The following is an 11089-nucleotide window of genomic DNA, read 5'->3' as shown; positions in this document are numbered from 1 at the left end:
AACTACTGAACAGTATCTATGATATCATCCTTTTAGGCAAACTAATTATAAAGTATAAAAAATGTTGTGATATGTGTGTATAGATTATTTTTATTATTTTTCTAACTATTCCAAATAAAATGGCTACTTACGAGAAGTACTAAGGGCTGGAGTGGTAAAGGTAGAAGTATGGAGACTTTATTAATTTTCTACTATGGAAAATTTCAAACATACATATATGTAGGGAGAATAGATTGTTTCTTCCTTCCCCATGATCCAGCTTCAATAATGATCAGTTCGATTTGTTTATATTCCTACCCACTCTACTTTTATCTATACTGGATTATTTTAAAGCAAGTTCCAGACATTATATTATTTAATTAGTAAATAATTCAGTATTTGTGGCTAAGACAGAGCTGTCCAATAGAACTGTCTGCAATGATAGAAATATTCTAAACATGTACTGTCCAATACATAGCTAATCATACATGGCTACCAAGCATTGAAATGTGGCTGATGTGCCTGAGAAACTAAACATTTTAACTTTAAAATTTTAATTGACCTAAATCTAAATTTAAATAGCTACATGTAGCTGGTGGTTACAATCTTGAATAGCACTGCTCTTAGATATATAGGCTATTTTTAAAAAACATAATTGCTATACATCACATTAAAAATTACTACTACTTTAACATCATCAGATTTGAAATGCCAGGGCTCAAATTTCCCCAGATATATATTATAATCGTTCTTTTACAGTTAATTTGTTTGAATCTAAAGCCAAACACTTTATAGCTTGATTGATATATCTCAAGTTGTCTTAATCTAAGTTGAGGAAAGTAGGGAAAACCACTATACCATTCAGGTATGACCTAAATCAAATCCCTTACAATTATACAGTGGAAGTGACAAATAGATTCAAGCGATTAGATCTGATAAACAGACTGCCTGAAGAACTATGGACAGAGGTTCATGACATTGTACAAGAGGCAGGGATCAAGACCATCCCCAAGAAAAAGAAATGCAAAAAGGCAAAATGGTTGTCTGAGGAGGCCTTATGAGTAGCTGAGAAAAGAAGAGAAGCTACAGGCAAAGGAGAAAAGGAAACATTTATCCATCTGAATGCGGAGTTCCAAAGAATAGCAAGGAGAGATAAGAAAGCCTTTCTCAGTGTTCAGTGCAAAGAAATAGAGGAAAACAAAAGAACGGGAAAGACTAGAGATCTCTTCAAGAAAATTAGAGATACCAAGGGAACATTTTATGCAAAGATGAGTACAATAAAGGACAGAAATGGTATGGACCTAACAGAAGCAGAAGATATTAAGAAGAGGTGGCAAGAATACACAGAAGAACTATACAAAAGATTTTCATGACCCAGATAACCATGATGGTGTGGGCACTAACCTAGAACCAGACATCCTGGAATGTGAAGTCAAGTGGGCCTTAGGAAGCATCACTACAAACAAAGCTAGTGGAGGTGATGGAATTCCAGCTGAGCTATTTCAAATCCAAAAAGATGATTCTGTAAAGTGCTGCTCTCAACATGCCAGCAAATTTGGGAAACTCAGCAGTGGCCACAGGACTGGAAAAGGTCAGTTTTAATTCCAATCCCAAAGAAAGGCAATGCCAAAGAATGTTCAAACTACTGCACAACTGCACTCATCTCACAAGCTAACAAAGTAATGTTCAAACTTTTCCAAGCCAGGCTTCAACAGTACATGAACTGAGAACTTCCAGATTTCAAGCTGGATTTAGAAAAGGCAGAGGAACCGGAGATCAAATTGCCAACATGCAGTGGATCATCGAAAAAGCAAGAGAGTTCCAGAAAAACATCTACTTCTGCTTTATTGACGACACTAAAGTCTTTGTGTGGATCACAACAAACTGTTGAAGATTCTTAAATAGATGGGAATACCAGACCACCTGACCTGCCTCCTGAGAAATCTGTATGCAGCCCAAGAAGCAACAATTAGAACTGGACATGGAAAAACAGACTGCTTCCAAATTGCAAAAGGAGTATGTCAAGGCTGTATATTGTCACCCTGCTTCTTTAACTTATATGCAGAGTACATCATGTGAAATACTGGCTGGATGAAGCACAGGCTAGAAACAAGATTGCTGGGAGAAATATCAATAACCTCAGATATGCAGATGACACTACCTTTATGGCAGAAAGTGAAGAAGAACTAAGAGCCTTTTGATGAAAGTAAAAGAGGAGAGTGAAAAAGTTGGCTTAAAACTCAACATTCAGAAAATGAAGATCATGGTATCTGGTCCCATCACTTAGTGGCAAATAGATGGGGGAACAATGGAAACAGTGACAGACTATTTTCTTGGTCTCTAAAATCACTGCAGATGCAGCCATGAAATTAAAAGACACTTGCTCCTTGGAAGAAAAGCTATGACCAACCTAGACAGCATATTTAAAAGCAGAGACATTACTTTGCCAACAAAGGTCCGTCTAGTAAAAGCTATGGGTTTTCCAGTAGTCATGTATGGATGTGAGAGTTGGACTATAAAGAAAGCTGAGTGCTGAAGAATCAATGCTTTTGAACTGTGGTATTGGAGAAGATTCTTGAGAGTCCCTTGAACTGCAAGGATATTGAACCTGTCAATCCTAAAGGAAATCAGTCCTGAATATTCATTGGAAGGACTAATGCTGAAGCTGAAACTCAGATCCTTTGGCCACCTGATGCGAAGAACTGACTCATTGGAAAAGACCCTGATGCTGGGAAAGATTGAAGGCGGGAGGATAAGGCGATGACAGAGGATGAGATGGTTGGATGGCATCACCGACTTCATGGACATGAAGTTGAGTAAGCTCCAGGAGTTGGTAATGGACAGGGAAGACTGGTGTGCTGCAGTCCATGGGATCACAAAGAATCATACATGACTGAGCTACTGGCCTGAACTGAACTCTGTTGATGATCTATGATTTTTCACTTTATATCAACCTATATAGTTTGAGTGTTTAAAAAGGCTTTAAACCATGGCTGTATATCACTTTTAACCATTAGTATCAGTATATCATTAGGGCTTGTCTGAGGTGGTGGGACTGTATGCCAATGCTTGTGTGTATTTAAAAAAGCTTACTTTTAAAAAAAAGTATAAATCTTTTTATATCTTTTCTCTGCTTAAAATGCTTCAGATTTTCTCTCGGCTTCCAGGAAAACATTGAACCTGTTCTACAGGTCTTCCAAGATTCTTGGAAGGTTTTCAAGAAGGCTTTGGTGCCTCTCTTACCTCTTCCTTTCTCCCTTCCTCTTTTCCAACCCACTTGCTGCAATCATACTGATTCCCTTTCAGTTTTCATACCAAGCCACGATCTTCTCCAGTGAGTCTCTGCATACACTGTTCCACTCCTTGATGTTTCTTCCTTCTGTTTTGCCCATAACTTCTATTCACTGTAGCTCTTTATTAAGAGTTATTTCCTCTATGAAGTCTTCTCTCACCTAAGACTCAGTTACAGGTCTTAAAGAACCCTGTGCTTACAGCTATCACAGTCTTTATTACACTGAGGTTCAAAACTGCCTTTCCATATTTAATTCTGTGGAGACTCTTTTTGAGTAAGGATTATGTCAAACATATTTTTGTAACTGTGGTTGCTATTAGAATTGCCTAACACATGATAGGTCTTTTATTAAATATTTATTGAGTCAATGAATTAGGTATTTTACTCAAGGTCAAAAATCAACAACTTTCTTTGGAGCTAGTATTGTCAAATGCTACTTTGAACCATTTAGTCTTATAATGTTCTTATTTTTCCCTATTTGTTGTTTATTTTTCTTTCCACTTGCTAGAATATAAGCTCCATGGGGGCAGGGATCTTTACCTGTTTTGTTCACTGATGATATAAAACTTACAGAAGAGAGCTGGAACACAGTAGGCACTCAATAAATATTTTTTGGATGAAAAATAATCCCTTCTCTGGAAATAATGTGCAATAATGTTTTCTTATCAAGTTTACTGAGGTATAATTTACATACAGTCAATTATATCTATTTTAAGTATATAATTCCATGAGTTTTGACAGATTATTGTACTCATGTAACCACCATGATGATCAAGATATAGAGCAATTCCATCACCTCAAAATATTCCCTTGTATCCCTTCTCAATCAATAATTCCAGGCCCGGGCAATCACTGATGTGCTGTCTGTATAGATTAGATCAGCCTCTCCTAATGTTTCATATAGGGATCACACAACAGGTACTGTCTTGAATTTGACTTCTTTTACTCTGCACATTGTTTTAAAAATAATGATTTGTAGTTTCTTTTTTTGTGCAAGTTTTGTTATCTCTATGTAATGCTATGACTTGTGAATATCTCTACCCACACTTTAGGCTTGTGCTGGATGTTTCTGTGCTTGGTGTTGCTATAGGAACCAGATGGTGGCACCAGACTACAGCACAGAACCCACTACAGAATTCTGAGTCCAAGCTCATGTCTGTGTCCATTAATTAGGTGATGTATGACTGAAAGAGAGGTTGAATATGTTTCTTTCACTAAATTAGTTAATTTAGTATTGCTCCTTCATAAGAGGAGTGATGGAATAGAAGTTAAACATATAATTCCTAGAACCAGATTGCAGGGTTTGCATCTTGGCTGTGCCACTAACTAGCTGTGTGATCCTGGGCAAGTCAATTAGTCTGTAAAATAGGAATGTTTTCTAAGTCATTGTAAGAAATGAATACATTAAGCTGTGCTAAGTATTTAGAATAATACTTGGCAAGTGGTAACCTCTCAGTAAGTTTCTACTGATGCTGTTATTTACATTGTTGAAGCAGTGTTTTGCCTGCTCTCACATAAATATACCCAGAAGATCATTAAGGATGTATACAGGAGCCCTCAAAAGTCTTCGGCACAGTCATTTTTTTGGAAATTTCACTTTGATATATTCTAGTGCTTTGATTTGTCTATTTTTGAGAAATCTCCATATTCTTATTATGCAATTCAAATCCTTGATCATGTCCCTATGGGAAAAAAGGTCTCTTTCAAACCTTATGATGAAGTTGCAACTCCCTGGACATGATATTTACTTTGCTTAAGAGGGAATAACATCTCTTAATAACTGGATATATTTTTCAATAAATGAAGGTTTAATTTTCATATGGAAAGATAATGATTGATAGACTGAATGTTACATCAGCCAGAAGCAACTTCTTAAAATATAATTTCTGAAAAACTAAAGCTTTGTGAAAAACACTAAAATTAAGATATGTTTGTTATTAAGCTACTGTCCCTCAGCTTCAAATCCATCCTCTGTTTGCCTCTATAAAGGTGGGGACAGAATTCTGCAAACCCCATTAAGTCCTTCTTTGCCATTTGGACCCTGTTAGGCTCCCTTAATACAGATGCTAGAGGGAGACTGGAAGGCTGGAGTGAATGGATGAATCTGACTCCTTCCTGTCTGCTTCTCATCCCTCTCCCATCACCCCAGCAAAGACTCTTCACCTTGAGTGTCATGCCTTCTGTTAGCCAGAGCTGATTCTAGTTTGCAATTTTCCCAGCACTTCTAGAACCAGCTCCATTGCACCTCTCCAGAGACACTAGCCCCAACTAGCTCATGTTCCTTCCTCAGAGGTCTCAGTCCAGCTCTGGAGTCCCTCATTCAAACGCCTGGAGCCCCAATCATTGTACAGCAGAATCCCTCCTCAGAAGTCTGAGTCGTAGCCCTCAAAGGCTCCTCCTTCAAGCTTCTAAGATTTACTTTCCTAACTTTTTTCTTAATTTCCCCAGTCCAAGCTGTGATAGCCACTTCCTTTAATATCCATTTCCATCATATCTTCAGTGTTCCCTGTTTACCTTGCCAGTTCTCTAATATCTGTTTAATAATATAATTCTCCATATCAACATGTGACAAGATGTCATCTAAGTTATTTTCAGCAAACTATCCAGACTATCTGTGCATTTATTATCTATCTCTCTCTGTTTATCTTATTATCTTTCTATTTAGCTAGTCAGTACATTTTTATCAAGAATTTTACATATTTTGTGGAGATCACGTGACAGGCTGACTTGGTGTACAAAATTCTCTTCCTGGTGTGGTTTGAAATATACTTTATGGCCCCAGCATATCTCCCATAGGAACCTGTTGCCTACTAAAATTTCCAGCATTATGAAAATCATCCTTTTTAGGATCTCTAGAGATCCTCTTAAAATGCTGTTTCTCCTTGGAGGGTACAATATGGTGTCATTTATAGATTAGTAAGTTATATTGGAACATGGAACATTGTAAGTATCCATAAGTAGCATATGAGCCCCTTTCCTGAATGTTCTCCTATATCCCCAGGAATTTCTTACTAACTTGTACACATTATGCTTTCAATGAATATGTGTCAAACGCGCATGACAGTTGAGGTAGGGAAGACTTAGTGTGGGACAAGAGGCAATGTTTGAGTGTGGTGGTCTCATAGTCAGAAGGAAACCTGAGGACAATGGCTGCCTGAAAAGAGAAGGGCAGAGAAATAACAAGAAAGAGTGCTGCTTATTTCAGAAGTTTCATCTTAGGCTGGCCTCCTGAGGTAAAGATCATGCTTGAGATAAAATTAAATTGGCAACAGACGATCTTTCCTGGGAACCCGGTAAGAAATTATTTCTTGCATCAGGGTATAGATTCCCCTATACATCTACTTCAGTTCAGTTCAGTTCAGTTTAGTCGCTCAGTTGTGTCCGACTCTTTGCGACCCCATGAATTGCAGCACGCCAGGCCTCCTGTCCATCACCAACTCCCGGAGTTCACTCAAACTCACACGTCCATCAAGTCAGTGATGCCATCCAGCCATCTCATCCTCTGTCGTCCCTTTCTCCTCCTGCCCCCAATCCCTCCCAGCATCAGAGTCTTTTCCAATGAGTCAACTATTCGCATGAGGTGGCCAAAGTACTGGAGCTTCAGCTTTAGCATCATTCCCTCCAAAGAAATCCCAGGGCTGATCTCCTTTAGAATGGACTGGTGGGATCTCCTTGCAGTCCAAGGGACTCTCAAGAGTCTTCTCCAACACCACAGTTCAAAAGCATCAAGTCTTTGGCGCTCAGCTTTCTTCACAGTCCAATTCTCACATCCATACATGACTACTAGAAAAACCACAGCCTTGACTAGACGGACCTTTGTTGGCAAAGTAATGTCTCTGCTTTTGGTATGCTATTACATTTACTTCATCCCCTCTATATTAGTGCAAAATCAGTCATCAGATCAGGTTTACCGAAAATCACTGACCTAGCCAAACTCAACATGTGAAATAAATTACAGATTAAGAAATCACATTTCTTCTGCAATCCCTTTTCTTCTTTAGGCAAGAGCAGTTTTCCTTAAGCATTTCTGGGAATGAGGAACTGACAAACGCTTATTCACTTAGCCCTGGTGTCTCCGTATCTTCTTCATCCTCATTCACAAGGTTTCCAGCAGGGACACTTTTCATTAACCTTTCTCTTTTCTCCTGTTCTCCAAATGCTGTCAGAGAAAAGGTGTTTTTAGAAATTTTTCTTATATCAATATCTGTGTCCAAATTTTTATTTTTTTTCTCAGCAGAGCTGTCTTTAGAGAGGGCTTTGCAGTATGCTAAGCAGCGTCATAAAAGTATAAGAAAACCAAAAGAAAAGATGGCACAAGGAGAGCAATGTCAGCATCACAGTGGAATAAGACATCCCTTATTTTTGTCCCCTCCTTCTACTGCCAACAGTAATCTGGCATTTATCCACAGATACAAGTTCTTTGTGAGAGCTGTGGATCCAGTACTATACACCAGGAGACCCAGGAGGAGTCATACCTTCCAGGTAACAGGCATACAAACCTAGGTCCTGGCTTTGGACCCTGCAGTGTTCACAAACCAGCTGCAGTCCTTCTCTGCCTCAGTCTGGGAACCCCTGGAAGACTGTCTTAGACAATTACCCACAGATGCAAAAGACATTGTGGAAGCCCAGGTTTCCAGGGAAGTCCTAGGAAATTGTTGGAGCAAAAAAAAAAAAAAAAAGTGAGTTTGAAACATTGGACTGGGTAAAAGAACAACCTGACTTTACCCACATCATCCCTCCCCCAAGGTTGCACAGCTCAGGGCCAGGAATGATCTTCCTTAGCCTATGGTTTATCCTGTAGGTGAAAGGGAGAGTCTGTGAGTGAGCACCCAGCTTCCCCAATTGTGTGGGACATTGCCAAAGGGTCTCATTTCTCTCTCACCTCATCCAGAGTACTTAATCATGAGCTGCAAGCCTGGGAGATGGGAAGAGTCTGGGAGGATAGCATATAGGACTACTGGAGAGCTTAAGGGGCAAAGATCCTACTAATTGCAGTGTGAACTCCATCAAAAAGCACACGCGTGAGCCACTGGGAATGTCACACCCATGGATACCTTTAACTGGCCCACAGGCATTCCCAGAATTCCATGAACCTCAACCATACCCACTTCTACCTCCACCCTCTGTATACTCCTAAGGGCAGTAGTGAGAGTGACCTTTGGCAGACAGCTAATGAGCATGCACATCAAGCCAATTTGGATCTGAGGTTCAGCGGGAGATAACAAATTTAAGATTTAGTTTCGCCTTTGGAAAAACAAAACGGAGGATGTCAGCACTTGGCCTAGTGTGTTATAGGACTGAGAGAAAGCACGTAAGCTTAAGAATTCTGCTATAAGAGGAAGCAAGAAGCATGGAGCAGGTGTATCCACAGAAGTCCTGAGAAAGCCTCAGAATCCTTACCAGGGTTAAAAAAAGTATCTTGCTGAAGGCAGAGGGTAAAGACTGGAGGAAGCAGCTGCTACTTCATATGCAAAGATAGCTATGCACAACTTTAAGGAACATGAAAATCAAGGAAACATGATCCCATCAAGAATCACAATAATCTTCTAGTCACTGACCCAAAAGACATGGAGATCTATAATTTAAGTGATTTAAAATAGCTGTTTTGAGGAAACTCAATGGGTTACAAGAAAACACTGAAAGAAAATTCAATGAAATTAGGAAAACAATGTATAAACAAAATGAGTTCAACAGAGATAAAAAATAATTAACAACAATCAAGCTGAAATTCTGGAGCTGAAGAATACAGTGAATGAAATACAATAGAAAGCATCAGTAGCAGCAGAGATCAAGGAAAAAAAAAGAATATGTGAGACAGAAGACAGAAGAGAATAAAGAAAAAAGAATAAAAAAGAGTGAAGATTTATGGGATACCATTTAAAGAACTAATTTGTGGATTACTGGAGTTCCAGAAGAAACAGAGAGGGAGAAGATGGCAGAAAGATTTTATAAGGAAATAATGGCTGAGAACGTCCCAAATTGGGGAGAGATTTGGATATCTAAGTTCATGAAGCTCACAGGTCATCAAACAAAATTAACTTAAAGAGATCCCTTCCAAGATACAGCATAATAAAACTTTCAAATATCAAAGAGAGAAACTTAAAAGCAGCAAAAGAAAAAGAGCTTGAGACTTACAAGGGAACTCCCTAAGGCTATCAGCAGATTTTTCAGCACGGATCTTGCAACCAGAGGAAGTGGAATCATATATTCAAAGTGCTGAAAGAAAAAAGGCTGCCAACCAAAAATGCTTTACCTATAAAGCTGCCCATCAGAAATGAAGGAGCAATAAAGACTTTCTCAGACAAACAAAAGTTAAGGGAATTCATTACTACTAGATCTATCTTACAAGAAATGCTGAAAGCAGATCTTCAAGCAGAAGTGACAGGTCACCAATTAGTAACATAAATGCTATGAAAATTTAAAGCACAATAGTAAAGGAAAGTAGAGACAAATTTAGAACACGCTAACTGAGTGCCGAAGAATTGATGCTTTTGAACTGTGGTTTTGGAGAAGACTCTTGAGAGTCCCTTGGACTGCAAGGAGATCCAACCAGTCCATTCTGAAGGAGATCAACCCTGGGTATTCACTGGAAGGACTGATGCTGAAGCTGAAGCTCCAATACTTTGGTCACCTGATGTGAAGAGCTGACTCATTTGAAAAGACCCTGATGCTGGGAGGGATTCAGGGCAGGAGGAGAAGGGGACGACAGAGGATGAGATGGCTGGATGGCATCACTGACTCGATGGACATGAGTTTGGGTAGACTCTGGGAGTTGGTGATGTACAGGGAGGCCTGGCGTGCTGCGATTCATGGGGTCACAAACAGTCGGACACGACTGAGCAACTGAACTGCACTGAATTCTATAATATGGTGGAGCACTAACCACTTAACTTTAATATAACGCTTAAAAGAGTATTAAAAAGAACTAAAACCACAATAATCTGATAATGAACACACAATATAAAAAGAGGTAAGTTGTGACATCAAAAACGTATGTGATCTAACTTAGGTTGTTAACATCTTAAAATAGAGCATTATGAGTGTTATGTTTTACGTAAGTTTCATGGTAACCATAAACAATAAAACAAACCTATAGTGAATTCACAAACAGATAAGAAGGTATTCAAGGCATCAGTTCAGTTCAGTTCAGTCGCTCAGTCGTGTCCGACTCTTTGCAACCCCATGAATCGCAGCACGCAGGGCCTCCCTGTCCATCACCATCTCCCGGAGTTCACTCAGACTCACGTCCATTGAGTCCATGATGCCATCCAGCCATCTCATCCTCTGTCGTCCCCTTCTCCTCCTACCCCTAATCCCTCCCAGCATCAGAGTCTTTTCCAGTGAGTCAATTCTTGGCATGAGGTGGCCAAAGTACAGGAGTTTCAGCTTCAGCATCATTCCTTCCAAAGAAATCCCAGGGTTGATCTCCTTCAGAATGGACTGGTTGGATCTCCTTGCAGTCCAAGGGACTCTCAAGAGTCTTCTCCAACACCACAGGTCAAAAGCATCAATTCTTCGGCACTCAGCCTTCTTCACAGTCCAACTCTCACATCCATACATGACCACAGGAAAAACCATAGCCTTGACTAGACGGACTTTAGTCGGCAAAGTAATGTCTCTGCTTTTGAATATACTATCTAGGTTGGTCATAACTTTTCTTCCAAGCAGTAAGTGTCTTTTAATTTCATGGCTGCAATCACCATATGCAGTGATTTTGGAGCCCCCAAAAATAAAGTCTGACACTGTTTCTACTGTTTCCCCATCTATTTCCCATGAAGTGATGGGACCAGATGTGTAGGCAACCACTATGAGAAATCA

At 39.4% G+C, this 11089-nt stretch overlaps 1 protein-coding gene across 1 annotated transcript in view; it reads left to right on the top strand.

Annotated features, from left to right (window-relative positions):
- Positions 1-3242: 3242 nt before the first annotated feature.
- LOC120860215 (interleukin-33-like) overlaps positions 3243-11089 on the top strand; it is a 161201-nt gene continuing 153354 nt past the window's right edge. Inside the window, exons 1-2 of the mRNA XM_040235996.1 lie at positions 3243-3313; positions 3780-3861. The gene's annotated coding sequence lies outside the window, so the exon portion shown is untranslated. The remainder of the gene's footprint in view (positions 3314-3779; positions 3862-11089) is intronic.

This window comes from Oryx dammah, unplaced genomic scaffold, assembly GCF_014754425.2.
Source record: "Oryx dammah isolate SB20612 unplaced genomic scaffold, SCBI_Odam_1.1 HiC_scaffold_11050, whole genome shotgun sequence".
Classification (NCBI taxonomy): Eukaryota; Metazoa; Chordata; class Mammalia; order Artiodactyla; family Bovidae; genus Oryx; species Oryx dammah.
The sequence above is the reverse complement of the archived record's forward strand: the minus strand, read 5'-3'. Positions and strand labels throughout refer to the sequence as shown.